Here is a 16,474-nt window from a genome sequence, read left to right on the forward strand (position 1 = left end):
CAATTTTCTCACTATATCACTGTGTCCTTTGTAAATTATGTGAATGAACATATTTGTTTTATGTTGTTTGAAAAACATCTATATAATGTTGTTTGGTTACTGATTTGAAAAAGGTCCATAAAGGACCGAAACACGTGTCATCCTAAAGGGCATTTATCTAATAAATTATGTTTTAAAAATTGGGCGCAGTCTCAAAACTGGGACACGTGTTAGAGAACACATAGCCAAAATTGGTAGCCAAGATCTGAGACTACCATTGACATGCCATTGGCAGGAAAAACATCAGATGGCCAACAAAGCAGAATTAAGATTTATCGGTCTTGAGAAGAAATCACTAGGAAAAAGAGGAGGAAATAAGGAAAAGAAATGGAGACAAGCGGAAGCTAAAATAATTTGTAAATTGAACTCTACAGTACTCGGAATGAATACGGACAATGAAATGGTCTCCTTCCTTTAGGGGACCTGTTTCTCCCTCACAACCTTTTTGCTCTTAATGAACTATATGCAATATTATATATCTCATATACTGTTAATTACTATTCTGGACAGGCCCCAGGACTTGTGTGTTTTTTGAAATATTGTTTTCTTTTATTTTTGACTCATGTATAAGAACTATAAGTCTCACATTGGTCAAAATATTATTATCTGACAGCGTCTACAACCTTATCCTTCTTATATTAATCAAAACAGTACTATCTGATAGTACTCCAAGCATTCACTTATACTTTTTTCATTAGAACAAATACAGTACACTTTAATATTGTTTAGTATAAAATTTACCAACTAAAAGAACTTTAAAACATGTCAAAGTGACACTAGTAATCTACAAACATTGTTTATTAACCATTTAACATGAATTGGAACCTTCTAACATGCCTATTTAATATTAGACCCAGGTTATCAACATCGTTCTAAAATGGCCCCCACAGAAACATAGGAGAATAGTTGCCATTAGACTAGAAGACAGACTTGAGCTAGGATCCGTTTCCATGACAACCAGAGTACACTAATGAGGGAGATAATGTCATTCTTCGCCCTCTCTGGAGACTTGGCGGTAACGCGATCAGACGCGAGAATTTTTCCGAGGTAAGAGACCGTCATTCAAGTGCAGCTTACGCTGCGTTTTGTGAAAATGCCTGTCGCGAGCCTATGTCCTAACGCTCGGAGGCTCTGTTACTATCTTGCCGTACGCGGCTCCATTCGCGCGCACGAACCAGTGTTTAGACTTATTACAAAAACTTCAATACAGCTCTGTCATTATAGTTCGTTTTGAATTACTTGAATAAGCATTCTCTAAAACTTATAAGGACCTTAGAGGCACCGATATACAAAATGACCTTCCCGCGCTTATGTATAACATATGTGGTATTATCAACAAAGCAGTTAGAGGTGACATTATGTCCGATTTACGTTTTTTCAAAGGTATCGAACCCGTGACTGGAAGAGTGACTACCATTTACTTTAACTGATTAAAGGGAAAATAAGGTAAAACAATAACAATTTGATAATTTAGCATTTAATAATATGCCAATATATCCAGCAGTAACTAATGAAAATGTGTTCTACTTATCTCTTGACCCTCAAACATCCTTCTTTATCCCCTACCACATTTTTGTCTGGCTTTTTGTTTTCTTTGAATCATTAACTACAACAAAAATGTTTTGTTACCAACCAATTTTCTCACTATATCACTGTGTCCTTTGTAAATTATGTGAATGAACATATTTGTTTTATGTTGTTTGAAAAACATCTATATAATGTTGTTTGGTTACTGATTTGAAAAAGGTCCATAAAGGACCGAAACACGTGTCATCCTAAAGGGCATTTAACTAATAAATTATGTTTTAAAAATTGGGCGCAGTCTCAAAACTGGGACTCTTCTTTTTTGCCTTAACGCTTTTAAAAGTGGTTGAATATATGTACAATAATTGCAAAGTCCTATAAATTGCTGCATTTGTCTCATGGTGTTTGGCTGCACCGTTCTCATAATAGCTTTTGCTCTTTCAGGTGTCACTTTTCTTCCTTCATGAGAGATTAACTGTCCCATTTATAATAATTCTTCTTGACAATACTGTATTCTTTATCTACTTTGTACCCTTTTTCTGCACGTATCGTCATACTTCTCTCCATCTTTCTTCTGTCTCACTGCACACTAAAATGTCATCCACGCATTGAATTATGGCACTTTCGAACTCAACATTTCCCAAGACCATCTGAAGAACTTTATTAAAAATAGAAGGGGACTCACAGTACCCGCGAGGCAACCATGTATGTTTCAGGCGAATCGTTCTATATGAAAGGATGTCAAATCCTGTGAGTCTTTGTGTAAGGGAATTGAGAAAAAGCATTTTTCAAATCGGCAACAGTAAAATACATGGCTGTTGGTGGGATATTACACAATATTGTTGCAGGGTTTGGAACTAAAGGAAACTCAGCTTCGACTAGATGGTTTAGAGAGAGAAGGTCCTGGATACATCTCTAAACCCCCTCCTTCGAATTTTGGACAAGGGTACACAGCTGTGTTGCATAGGGAATCTGATGGTACTAGAATGCCTTGTTTCATTAGGGCAGATATAGTTATGAATATCCCCTCATCCGCTTCTCTGGACATCGGGTACTCTTTTGCTCGTGGTAAAAATAGCTCCTGGTTTAAGCTTAATTTTCACTGCTCCTACTCCCTTCAATAGGCCCACGTCATATGGACTTGTAGTCCATCAAATACTTGGCACTTTTTCCAGGTCTTCCTGAAAAAATGATGGCTTCATTTTTACCAACGCAATTCTCTGTGGTACCTCTATGCTCTCAATTTTAATCCAATAAGTGAGACTTATAAAGAATACTAATTCATCATCTGAAAGATTATCCCTAAAAAGTTCCTCATCTGTCTAGTCTGTCAGTCTATATCCTTCATTGAGTGCTATCACCGTTCTCCATCCCCTTCCCTCATCATTTGTCTCATGAAGCATCACCCCTTCTTTTCTTACCACTGCTGCTTCTAATTCCAAAGGAATAACTTGCCCTTCCTCATCATCCATGGGTATTTCTGGCCTGAACGAAAATGCATCAGGCATCCTTATTATTTTACTTGCCAATTTGGGTAACCATGATAATAAAACGTTCACTCCATACAAGAACACTTCCTTGTCTAGAGGGACTCCTCTGAAGGCTTTCTTTCCTGCAAAGTTCAATATAAATTTATATAATGTATCCCTGGGGTTGATTGAACACACAATGCCTTCGTCTGTAAAGGATATCATCACATTACGTTTTGCCATTAAATTACGTCCTAGTATGTTCACCAGTGTCCGTTTAGATTATAGCAATGACATGGACATGTCATGTTCCCCTATAGGAATGGGCAATTCCTCTGTAAATGGCACTAAACTTGTTGCCCCAGAAAATCCCTGCGCATTCATGGCAATGCCTGACATTGGATAATTTCCCTCACGGACACAGGAATAAGTCGCTCCTGTGTCTTCAAGAAATGAGAATGTCGAGCCTTGGTTCCTCTTGGGGGTCTGGTGTTACAGATAGCACTGAACACATCAGGTTGTCCTGTGGGCTATCCTATTGTGAGTATAAATTCATCCCCGTACCTGTGAAAGGATTCCCATCCCACCACAGTTACACTGCCTAATTTGGGTTTAACTACTTGTGTAGCTCCATTTTGCCATTCTGATGTGCCTGTCTGTTGCATTGGGATATATTGTATTTGTTGAGTGGGTGCCTGTTACATTTGCATGGGTGTTTGCTGTTGTTGCCCCTGTAATGGCTGTGTCTGCATTGGTGCTTGTTGGAATTGCTGTGGCAATTCTGTCTGTATTGGCACTTACCGAAACTGCTGTGGTTATGGTGCATATGCCTGATTCTGTGTGTGATCTTGAGCATAATAACCTTGTGAATCTGTATATATTGTGGAGCATATCCTATCCCCCCTCTTGGAGATTGCCAATTCTGTTGTTGCATGCCTCCTCTACTTCTAAATATTCTAGCCATGTGTCCTATTTTTCCACAATTCCAACATGTCAGGGGCTGTCCACCATTAAATCCTCCTCTTCCTGCCTTTTATATCGCCTATAGCAGCATTATCATCGCCTGCTTGTTTTATCCCTGGCAATGCCCTTAGTCTGTTTACATAGGGCGGGGACGCATCCCCGACACTTTGCGATTGTACTTGACATTGTTAAGTATTTGGTATTGGTTCTGGTGTTTTTCTCATAGGGTCCTTTAGATCTAACCATTTTACCCTTTTATCTTCACTTGATTCTCTTGAAAATCCATATGCACCTTCTTCTCGCGTCTTCTTGTTTCCTTTCCTCGTCTAACATTATTATGCCCCAACTCGTATGAATATTGTCCTCTTCCATGTCCTCAAGATCTAACCCACTTAAGGATATAATCCTATGATCGTCCACTTTGACGTCATCTAAGCTTCCTCCTGTTCCTCTAAAGGATGCTCCTTGTTTGCCTTCTTGTTTTCTATACCTTTCTTATGCCTCATTTGTCTGTATAGTTTCAACATTCCTGTTCCTATGGTCTCTGTATCTTCTTCTCTCCATGTTGGCATATCGAATTGCCCTCGCCACCCTGCAGGGGACGGTTGTGACCCTCTACTTCGGTTCGCTCTTGCATTTCTATGGGTATCATGCTTCTGCAGCATAAATATTCAATCTCATCATGTTTAAATCCCCTACTTCTGTTCATTTCTTCCTCCCTTCTCCTTATTTCCCTTAATTCCTCTTACTCTCGACTGTAACCTAAGTGCTTTCAATCTTTGAGCTTCCATTTCTTCTCGTTTCTCTTCTTCTAGCCTCTCCTTCCTTTTTGCCTCATATTTTCTGTTCTTCCCTTCGCTTAAATTCCTTGTCTCTTTCTTGTTTGTAGTCTCTCTTCTCCCCTCCCTTTCGCTTTCTTATCTTGTTCTTCACTTTCCTCACTTTCTCGAATTCCGCCAATACCTTTATCATCTAGTTTCAGCAATATTTGTCCTCCCATTTGTTCTGTACTATTGTCGTAACCTTAGCTATATGTTATACTTCTTTGTTTCTTTGCCTCTTCCTCTGTTTGTTCTGTCTATCCTTTTTCTCATCATGCTGCTTACTTTCATCTCGTATCTGTATAGATTTGCGTTCTCTACTTTTACTCTCTTCGTCAGTCTTTTCACTAGTATAGGCAAGTGGCGGTGTATGGTGGATTAACATACCCCGCTGCTACTCTCAGTTGCTTTAGAGGGTAAAATCCCTTCTCTTTGTTTTCTACGTCTTGTTTCTCAGGAGGGGAAAGAGGAGCTGTAGGCATTACATCTCCCCCTTTATGCTGACTAAGCAACCACTCCCTATAGACCGGGTCTTCTTTATCATTCTGGTACATTTTCCAAAGTTCTAGTAATGCCAATCCTTTCTCTAGCTTCTTTCCCGTGACATGTAAATATGTGGTAAGGTTTCGTAATACCGTATTTCACAACGAGCCTCTTGGAGGCCAGGGCATAAATGTCTTATTGGTCGTGCCCTTAAGCCACTCACCAGGATAGCCCTCCCGTTGTAAGAGGAACACCCCTACCCAACCGACTGAACAAAGACACACCCTTGAAATACATCCAGACGCAACAACTTAAGAGGATTAAAATCAACACTAGCCTGGCAAAAGGCACAACAATTGGACAACCACCTCTATAAACCAAACACCTAGATCAATTTCTCCCACTGAGGTCCCAAAATGCCCCGACACAGAATTGGACGTCGACAAAGAGAAAAGGAACACGGTACATATAATACGGATACACAAGCTCAACTGCTCCCAGCAGAAGACGCCTTCAATAGAGAACACACACCCGCCAAATAATACTATTGACAGAACAAACATCATTAGAGAAAAATCCTTATACTTCACACCGTACCTCGCACCAACCAAAGAACCTAGATATCTCAATGACACTGACATTTCCAGACGGATTAAAAAAAGACGACCATCTGAACAAAAGATGGGTGGACCCAAGAAGAGAATGGGATGACGCCAACCGCCTTCAACCCTATATCACAAGAACAGAAGGGCACTATTGATACCCACATCAAATGACAAGAGGACGAAGCAATAGATGTCAGCGACCCAATTATCAATCTCACAGACCGATTCAACGACAAAGCCGCCGTCACAGATCCTCAACCAATCAGAGTTAACGTAAAAGAACCCCAACTGAACACCCACCAATCAAAACCGGGAAAAAATAAACTAAATCACACCAAAAGAATCCACTGCAATCGAATTAACGCAAGTGCAATGTCCAAACATGCCACCTTAATCTACCACCTCCTAAGTGACGAAGGCATCAACATCCTTTTCGTAACCGAAACATGGTTAGATGACAACTGCAAGATCGCCCTCAGTAACTGCCTGCCCAATACCATCAAGTGCATCCAAGCAAACAGGAAAACGAAAAGAGGTGGTGGATTGGCAATCATCCACAAGGAACACTTGGAAATTAAAGTGGAAGACCCACTAAACCTCAATAAATGTGAATCCTTAATCATATGTCTATCAACAAATCCCAGAACAAACCTGAAATTCATACTGTTATACAGACCACCAACGTATGATACAGCCTTAATATTCACCTTTATAGAAGCAATAACCAACCTATCCATCGAGCATAACCACCTGATTATCCTCAGAGACTTCAACATCTGGATCGATGAAGAAACTACAACCGCACATAAATCTCTTACCAGCCAACTAACAACAATGAAACTACATCAGCTGGTCAAAGGAGCAACACACTCAGCAGGACATACACTGGACGCAATCTTTGCCAATAGAAAACTAATTACCAGAGCACCACCGATTCAGATCCTCTGGAGCGAACACCTCACCATCCCCCTTGTAATCACACTGACCTCCCAAATAACGAAGAAACAGGGAAAGCTACTGGTCATTGTGAAAAGAAACTGGAGAACCATAGAAATCTCCAACTTAACGGAACTACTGGAGATCACCAAACCACAAGCAACATATATGGACAAAGCTGAGCTAGACACTAAAATAGTTATACTTTGCAACTGGATCACACCAACAATTGACGAGATCGCCAAAGAAAAACCTTTCAATCCATCCCGAAAAAAAGCAACAGCAAAATGGTTCACCCCACTAATAGACGCCATGAAAAGGAAAAAATGAAAACTAGAACTAGAATGGAGCATCAATAAAGACTGGGGAAAAACGGCTGCAACAATGCTCCAATACCTTCGAAGAAACTATGCAGTGACCTTGCAGACCATTTCAGAAACAAAATCATGACCATCCAACAGACCATGTTTAAATCTTAGGGCACCTGGCTATGTCCCGATTTACCCAGGTGGGTATACGTTTCATAAACAAAATAATCAGGATGAAGAGATCCAAAACAGGAACACAGAAGTGCTACGTGTGAATGTTTATTATGTACTCACACAGGAAGTAGTAGATAACTCCACAATTTATTATACATTTCTTCCGATAAGCACGGGAGATAGTTGGAAGACACGGACAAGGTTGGTTATGCAGTGGTGACACAAATCGGTGTGGGCCTCTGAAATATAGAGGTCAGCACTACATTTAGATACATGTTTCCTCATATATCGAGGGGGTATAAGAACCCGCTGTTACACAAAACAAAAAAAAAAGTGCACACAACAATCATTAAGTTTTGACAAATACAGGGTAGTGATGCAGTTGTGACACGTAATTCGACACAAGGAGTGACACAGGGTGTGTTTCGGCCAAAGAAAGTGGCTTGGTTGTAGCCGTCTTTATGCTGGCCTTCGTCAGGAGGAAGGCACCAGTGGTGGTGCTGTCCGTGGTATCTGTGTGTAAAATAGAACTGTTTAGAATCTCAGGCAGTTATTCTTTAAGTGCTAAATGTATTTAATACGGGCCAAACTTGTGCCCAGACGATACACCATATGGAGTATCTACACAACAGCTTACCTGCTGCTAACAGGGCAGGTGGGGGCTGTCGGAAAATCCACGAACAGTGCGGGATAACAGGTGCTGGATTAGCACTTGATGAAAGGCTGCAATTTCCTACAGGCCGACGTGGTACAGAAACTCACGGTGCCGGAGTGGGACGTAAATGGACCCAAATCTGAAATGAAAATAAAAACAGGTATTGATCACCTGTGTAGTTCGAAAATGCTGAGATAACAAAGACGGCACAAAACGAAAAGTACTGAGCTGTGGAGGCTCTGGGAAACCTGAGAGCCGAAGTCGACTCGGCGATGGTGCCTAGGGCAAGTGTTGGCCATAATAGCTCAGGTGTGGCGCTGGATAGTGCCTTAGTGGTTGAGCCTAGCATGGGGGTAGAAACCACTACACGACCCGGGAGGGGGGGGGGGGGAGAAGGGAAAAAGCAGCGGTACCCAAATGGAGAACACGTGTAATGGCGGCTGCTAATAGCCGCGCACAAAACCTCGTGAACCGGTGGGTTCATCCAACAGACCATACAACCATGCAACCAAAAAATAGAGGACACCCACCGATACGAGGAACACCGGAACAAACTCTGAAGCTTCCCGCACATATCAGTGGAGACATTTGTCAACTGGTAAATCAAAGCAACCAATATGGCTCCCCCGCAGATCCGTGCCCCTGTGACATTTACAAATCAATCCTCTCACAAGGAACACCAATGGAATATTACAGGAACGTCCTCAACCAATCGATCTCAACAGGGAAAGTGACACAGCTCTTCCAATCAGCATACATCAAACCGCTCCTCAAGAATACAGCAGTAAACGTAGAGGACCTCTCCAATTACAGACCCATCTCCAACATCTCCTACCCAGCAAAACTCCTGGAAACACACATATATAGAACAACCCAAGAATTCATAGACGAACACCGCCTATTAAATCAGGCACAGGTAGGCTTAAGACCGATGAGAGGAACAGAAACAGCACTTATCTCAATCTGCGATGATCTAAAGGCAAACGCAGACACAAACAGCAGCACCGCTCTGATACTTTTAGACCTCTCCGCGGCATTCGACACAGTTAACCACGACATCCTCATCACAAGACTGGAAGAATTCGGAATCACTGACAACGCTTTACTATGGATCAAACATTTCCTAACAAACAGAACAGAAACAATATGGAAAAAATCTTTCAAATCAAGCCCAAGAGAATAGTCATGCGAAGTCCTGCAAGGATCTACCTTATCGCCACTACTATTCAACATCTACCTGTCTCAACCAATTAAAATCATCGAAAGACATAGCCTCACCTGTTACAACTACGCTGACGACACACAAATAGTCTATAAAATACAAGACTCACAATAAGAAAACTCAACACTAGAGAACTGCCTTCATGAAATATAGAACTGGATGAACTCAAACTACCTCAAACTCAACCCAGGCAAAACAGAAATGATCACCACAAAAAACAGAGTAGACAACCTCTACATGCCATGGCCAACAGAACTTGGTGGAACCCCAGCCCCATCGATTGTAAAAAACATGGGAGTACTGATGGACAACAAACTCACTCTACAGCCACAAGTAAACGCCCAAATCAAGAAATTCTTTTTTATCCTGCGAGCGGCTAAAATGATCCTACCATTCCTCTCATTCACCAACAAAACAACTACCGTCATCGTTCTTATCATGTCCAGATTAGACTACGCAAATAGCTTATATCTAGGCATACCTGAACGACTCCTAAATAAACTCCAACACATACAAAATGCGGCGGCCAGACTGCTCCTTAAACTACCTCGAACAGAACACATCACACCAGCACTGAAAACGCTACACTGGCTAGCCATCAAACAGGGGATCAAATTCAAATCAATGTGCATAACGCACAGAGCAATCCACGACCAAGGAGCAGAATTCCTTAAAAGAAAAATAAACGTACATCACACAACAAGGCCATTGAGACCCAGCAGCGACATCCGTTTGGAACCCAAATCATACATCAAAAGAAAACTCGGAGGATGCTCTTTCTCTCACCTTGCACCAAAAACCTGGAACTAACTACCAAAGAACATACGGAACACAAGAGATCACCTACAATTCAAGAAACTCCTCAAATCCTGGCTCTTCACCCCATAAATAGAAAGAAAGCCCCTAGGGGCATACACAGAGGAACTAAGCTGAGAGAGGCACCTATCCCCTATTCCCTAAGCCTTTGAACCTTAACAGAAGTAAGGCTATACTGATCTAAAACATATCCACTTATCAACTGAAAGAAAGACCGCTCAAATCATACCAAAGAACGTCCACAGATCAATCCGGAAGGAAGGCAAGGTATAACCTAGCAACACCACCTTGGCCCACATTGTAATCACAGGCAGCAATGACCACCGACAGTCAATAGATAGGAAGGATCGGGGAACATAATATAACACCATTACCGAAGTAAGGGATAATGCTCGCCCTCGGGAGTACTAAGCTCAAATAAGTTAGCTGAGAACCAGCCACGCCATCGCCCTAGAAACCAGACAGTCATTAAAGGGAAGAGAGAAAATATACCTACCCAATAGACCACCGACAGTAAATAGATAGGAAGGAGCGGGGAATGGCAATATAACATCACTATCAAATGTGGGGATAATGATCGCACAGCCGGGTGTACTAAGCTCAAATCACTTATCTGGGAACCAGCCACGCCATCGCCCTAGAAACTAGACAGTCAGGAAAGGAAAGAGAAAGCATATACCTACCCGTATGACAACCGGATACATAAAACAAAACTACAAGGATTAAGAAGTAGATAACACACTATCCAAAACCTCAAATTTCTGCATACTTAACTCACACAAAAACCCACACAACCACTTCTCTCACAGCAAACCGCACGCACTTCACCACAAGAACAAACAATCAACACATAAATCGCAACCACAGCACATGAGGACTCGCTTCGATCCTATGTTCACGCCCAAGCTCGGCGCACAGTGAAAACCGAACTGAAGCTACCAACAGGACACCACCTTCTCACTTTCCTACACCCTCTTCACCAACCAACCCAACCCCCACCTCTTTGTTTGCAGATCCGCCTGAGCGCCTGGAGACCAACTTCGTTGGTGACGGTGCCCTATATAAATACCTTTAACATTAACATAATCTTGGCTGTATATCTTGGCAGTGTTCTGTCAATCACCACTCGTATTCCAGATCAGAATATTTTCCCCACCTTCGTTTATTTTTTTCAAACAAAATTTGACACTATTTTTCTAGCTCATTTATTTACACTTTCTGTTTATTAATTTGATATCGTTCTTGCTCTTTTAGAATCTTCAAACTGTGTCTTTTACTTCTATTTTGGTTTTGTCAAATTCTAGCTTTGTGATCAACGTCAATCATTTGATAAAAAAGTGCAAGGAAAAATGTTTTTATTTATGTCTTTATTTGAGCTATGCTTTCTTTGTTATTTGTTGTTCTTTTTAAACACGTTGGGCCTCATTACGAATCCGCCGGTCCGGACTTAATGTTGCCGGTATTACCATACAGGCACCGTTTACCGGATCAGTGAATTCCAACCATCGCAACTGGAAATACCACCACCAGAAACCGTCACTGCAGACTCAATGCATCCGAAAACTGCGTCTGCACAGAAACCCCCCGTTACCGGCAATATGTAACACTGCGCGCATTACAAGTAGCATGGACACGGAAACACTGCCATAAAAATGGCGGTAAATCCGTGTACGCGGCGGCGCCACAGCGGACATGACATTAAACAGTGCCTGGTGAGCTGAATCAGTCCACAGGTGCACCAAATGAGCCCAGCTGGACCCAGCAGGCCACTGGGAGCCTACAAAAGGGCCACACCCACACCCGGGCCAGCTCCAAACACAACAATGCAGGCAGCATTGGGACTGGGGCTATTGAACCTACAGGCAGCACTGCACATGGTGGCAGTAATGGTGCAGAGGAGGAGAGGCGGAGGGGGAGGAGGCGCAGACGGCAATTGGCAAATCCTGCACCCATGCCTAACCCAACTGTGCAGGTGGCACGACCCCGCAGGCAGCCTGCAATACCCCGCATTAGGGCCTCACCCTGGAACCTCACTCCAGGACAGATCCACACTTTATACCGGCTGGACCGTCCAACAATCATGTACCTCAACACCATGATTGAGGACGACATCAGCAGCCGCATTGGCATTCCGACCGCAATCCCCCCCTCCTGAAGGTTGTGTCGGTACTGCATTTTCTTGGCACTGGAACATATCAGCACACAATTGGTGAGCTGCACGGGCTCTCACAACCCTGTTTTTCAAGAATACTGGGCCAGGTATTGGAAGCCCTGCTGCGCCATGTGTCGGAACACATCGCCCTACCCCGTACACTTGCCCAGGTCATTGCCACCAAGTTGGCCTTCCATGCCATTGCCGCCATGCCAAATTGCATTGGTGCAGTAGACTCCACCCACATAGAGTTCACAGTACCGCATGTAATGGAGATGTTGTACCGCAATAGGAAACTGTACCACTCACTGAATGTACAGATGGTATGTGACGCTTCCCAAGTGATAACACATTGCTGCGTACGTTTCCCGGGGTCAACATCAATGGTCCTGCGGAATTTTACATTGCCACGGTACATGGAACGCTATGCTGGACAAAGCACATGGCTATTGGGTGAGTACAACTACCAATGCATGGGCCATGTGAAAGGGGGGTGCCCAGGGCAATGAGGTGTATGAGTGGCCTGCCACAACTGTAAATGCATCACCCCCTGTCCCATGTAATGGACAGTCACCACGACCCACAAGTCACAAAGCTAGACATGACAGGTGGCCACAGTGTGACAATACACACCCTGCCAAAGGGGATGCAGAACCAAGACTAGTACAAGTTCATACAACTTGAGCCACTTGATAAAGCCAACCACACTATGCACCACTGCCCCCCCAATGCACATGATGTGTACACATGACACATACTGCATGTACCACTCCATCACAGTCCATTGAGTGACTCCTCCATGTGTGTACATCACAGCGCAATGGCATACTCGCCACCCACTACTGGGCGCAAGGGCAACCCCATATGCACTGCAAGTTGTTGGGAATGTCCAAAAGCCAATGTCGACATCAATGAACCAAGATTGGTAATCACCCAGTGGTCAGACCACTGCCTGGCCCATATGATGATTGACCAATGACACATGCATGCACTGCATATGATGAAGACATGTATACCACAAACACTGACATGTCCCCCCATTTACATCCGGTGTAGGTGAGACAGGAGATGCACTCACGCCGTGGCTGATGACGCCCCTACGGAGGCCAAGGAACAGGCATGAGGAAGCGTACAACAGGGCACACGTCCGCACACGTGGCATGATCGAGAGGACATTTGGCCTACTGAAGGTTAGATTTCGATGCTTGAGCAGATATGGCGGATCACTGCTGTACAACCCAGTGAAGACGGGCAAAATAGTGCTTGTGTGTGCCATGCTGCACAATCTGTGCATGCGCAGGAACATACCGCTGCCCCCAGACACAGAGGATGAGGATGAAGATGGGGATGGGATGGCTGCACCCCTTCACGGGGGGGGGGTACAAGATGGACAACATGCACAGGATACACTCATTCGCATTTACTTTTGAGAGACAGCACATGAATAGCATTGCATGTATATGAAGATGCAGGTAAATAAATGGATTGATTGCAAATGAAATAACGGATGTCCACTCGTGAAAATGTTTTCAAGGGTGATTTATTCTAAACAAAGCAGCATAGAAGGCGTATTGATGGGATAGCTATACACCCGTGCCCACCCACCACCCAAACGTACCCACCCCCAACCAGGCCCCAAAACACTACACCCATTATCGATCCCACCCACCACCCAAACGTACCCACCCCAAACCAGGCCCCAAAACACTACACCCATTATGGACCTCCCCCACCACCCAAACGTAACCACCCCTATACACACATTGTGTCCCTGAATGTCTTCTGCACAGCCAATCACACATGGCATTATTTGCGGGTGCGCTTGTGCGCATGAGCATCCTTGCCATTGGGCCCTGTCAGACAACTTGAGCGCCTCCGTGAGCTGGCAGTGGTGGAGGTAGATGGGGTGGTGCTGGTGGACGGCACTGTTGGTGTCACTGTTGGCACACGTCCTAGATACGCCTGCTGGGCAACCAATATGGACTCTGCTATGGTGGATGTGACACTGTTGCCTTCCCGGACATGGCGTGCCAAGGTGACGATGGTGGTGGCAAAATGCCCAATGGCCCTGGAGAGCCGACGCACTGATGTGGCATTGCTCTCCCTCTGCAGCCTGGCCTCCTCCTGCTGCAGCCTGGCCTCTTCCCGCTGCTGCCTGGCCTCCTCCAGCTGCCTTTCAACAAGCTGCGTTAGGGTGGCCTGCTGATCCTCCATCCGCTGCATGCGGGCATTCAGCTCTGCTATGGAGGGGTTGGTGACCTCATGGGACTATGCATTGAGGGGGGGCTGAATTGTAGGTCGTGGAGGGATGATAGGTCATCCAAGTTGGCCTCCTCCCCCTGTTGTCCTAGTTCAGCCTGCATGGCTGGGGCACTGTCATCACTGCATGCAGCCTCCTCCGCAGTGCAGATGGTCTCAAGGATGGGATCTGTGGCCATGGTGGGTGGGTGTGGCACTTGTGTGGCAGCAGGCAGCATGGGGATGGTGGCGTCGGCTGGTGCATCCATGCCAGATGCAGCTGGTGGCTGTGTTACAGAGCAGCTTGCCTCGTCCTCCTGGGCAGGGTTGCTGCGTGTCTACGTGCAAGTGCACGTTGCCTCGACTGTTGGACGTTGTCGCTGTCACTAGACAAGGCTGCGGGGACACAGAGGGCATGCTGTTAGTTGTGTGCTGGTACTTGATGGGTCCATCACATGCATCAAACTGGACGATCAGTGAGCGCTTGCATGTACACGCATATGACTGTTGATGCACTCAGGTGTATGCGTCTCTGCTTGTACTCAGTCACGCACTGTGTTCATGTCCAAGGGCCACGTATTGGGGGTGTTGCTTCTAATCTGGCTTATGAGTGGGTCCTTTGGGTCACTCCTGCCCTTACTGGGGGGGTTATGAGTGGGTCCTTTGGGTCACTTCTGCCCTGAGTTGGGTGGGAGGGGTTATGAGTGGGTCCTTTGGGTCACTCCTGCCCTGACTGGGGGGGTTATGAGTGGGTCCTTTGGGTCACTCCTGCCCTGACTGGGGGGGGAGGGGTTATGAGTGAATCCTTTGGGTCACTCCTGGGCTACAATCGCACTCATTGCTTTGTAATCTGTGCATTTACCGGCATCTACAGGTGGACTCACTCCTGCCTCTGCATCGCCAATGCCATGTATGCCCTCAAGGTGGAGGACACTGCTGCAACGCTTCTCCCATGACTGCCGTTTTAGTGGTGATGCAGGCCCTCCACCTGTGCCAGTGCTCTGCTGGCAGTGTGCAGCAATGAGGTTGCGCACTCTGAGCCTGAGGCCGTACCCCCTCTTGTGGCAGTCCTTCACGCTGCGTGTTGACACCACGACTGCTGTGCACTTGCGTGCTGCTTCAGCCCACACCTCCTTTCGACGTTGCTGGGTTGCACGGTGCTGGTCAGCGCTGAAAAGCATTTCTGCATGCTGCACTATATGGTCCACAAGTACTGTCAGCTCTGCCTCACTGAAGCGCTACTCTCGCTGTCTTTGTGCTGGGATCCTGGATGCCATGGTGGTTGTTGTTTTTGGCTTCTCAGAGAGGTGATCTGGCCTGTGCTGTCTGTGGATGGCAGTGGATTGTGGTAGTGTACTGTAAGGGGGGCATGTTACCAAAAAGTATGACACTGACACAAAAGGTACAATTTGCAAAACCTTTATTCAATTTTCAGGGTTTGGAAAAACTTCTACTTTGCCCTATAGCTAAGATGGGAGTAGTCTCTACCATCAAATAATAAAGAAAACTGTCCTGCCAAATCAAAATGGCCTATACTAACAAAACCTAATGCCTGCTCTAGCTCTTATACAAAAGGAGTTCAAAGGGGAATATGTATGCAAAGAAAGTGTTAGAATATAAAGAATCAAAGTGGCTGAGTTATCTCTCCTCCCCACGTTGGACAGCACGGAGTAAGGCGGTCCCAGTAGACAGGAGGGCACACTCTGGCTCAGGTTCTCAAAACAAAGCAGTTCACAAGGTGAATCGAGGCCAGCCTGGCCTTCTACGTTAGTCACTTTTACATCATTCCAAACTTTCTTTCACAGTTCATCAAAAAGGGTGTAAAGTTCAACCAAACGTTCCCGTTCATTCGGGCTCGGACTTCTTAAAGTAAAAAGATCACGTAGGTCTCCCTATATCGGGCTTGGAACTCTTAATCGTAGGAGTTCCCTTCCCCAAGCTTTATTCACATTTGTTAAGGGATCCCTTCCCCTAACTTGTCACAATTCCGGTCCCCCTCAGCCGAGCATGGACCTTTTCCTGATGTCGAAGACTTTCAAATGTGCGAGGCTTTTACTATAGACATCCGC

At 44.8% G+C, this 16,474-nt stretch overlaps 1 protein-coding gene and 1 long non-coding RNA gene across 5 annotated transcripts in view; one reads left to right on the forward strand and one right to left on the reverse strand.

The window, feature by feature from the left end:
• LOC138570238 (cytochrome c) overlaps positions 1-16,474 on the forward strand; it is a 288,954-nt gene that overhangs the window by 160,118 nt on the left and 112,362 nt on the right. The gene's annotated exons all lie outside the window — the stretch shown is intronic.
• Positions 1-16,474, reverse strand: part of LOC138570240 (uncharacterized) — a 143,606-nt gene that overhangs the window by 93,793 nt on the left and 33,339 nt on the right. For 2 of the 3 annotated variants that reach the window (XR_011303429.1, XR_011303427.1), the window contains exon 2: positions 7,960-8,116. This is a non-coding gene — a long non-coding RNA (uncharacterized lncRNA). Of the gene's footprint in view, positions 1-7,411; positions 7,836-7,959; positions 8,117-16,474 lie in introns of those variants that run through there. The other variant, XR_011303428.1, reaches the window with a different exon arrangement.

This window comes from Ambystoma mexicanum, chromosome 2q (assembly GCF_040938575.1).
Source record: "Ambystoma mexicanum isolate Mex_15411 chromosome 2q, UKY_AmexF1_1, whole genome shotgun sequence".
Lineage (NCBI taxonomy): Eukaryota > Metazoa > Chordata > Amphibia > Caudata > Ambystomatidae > Ambystoma > Ambystoma mexicanum.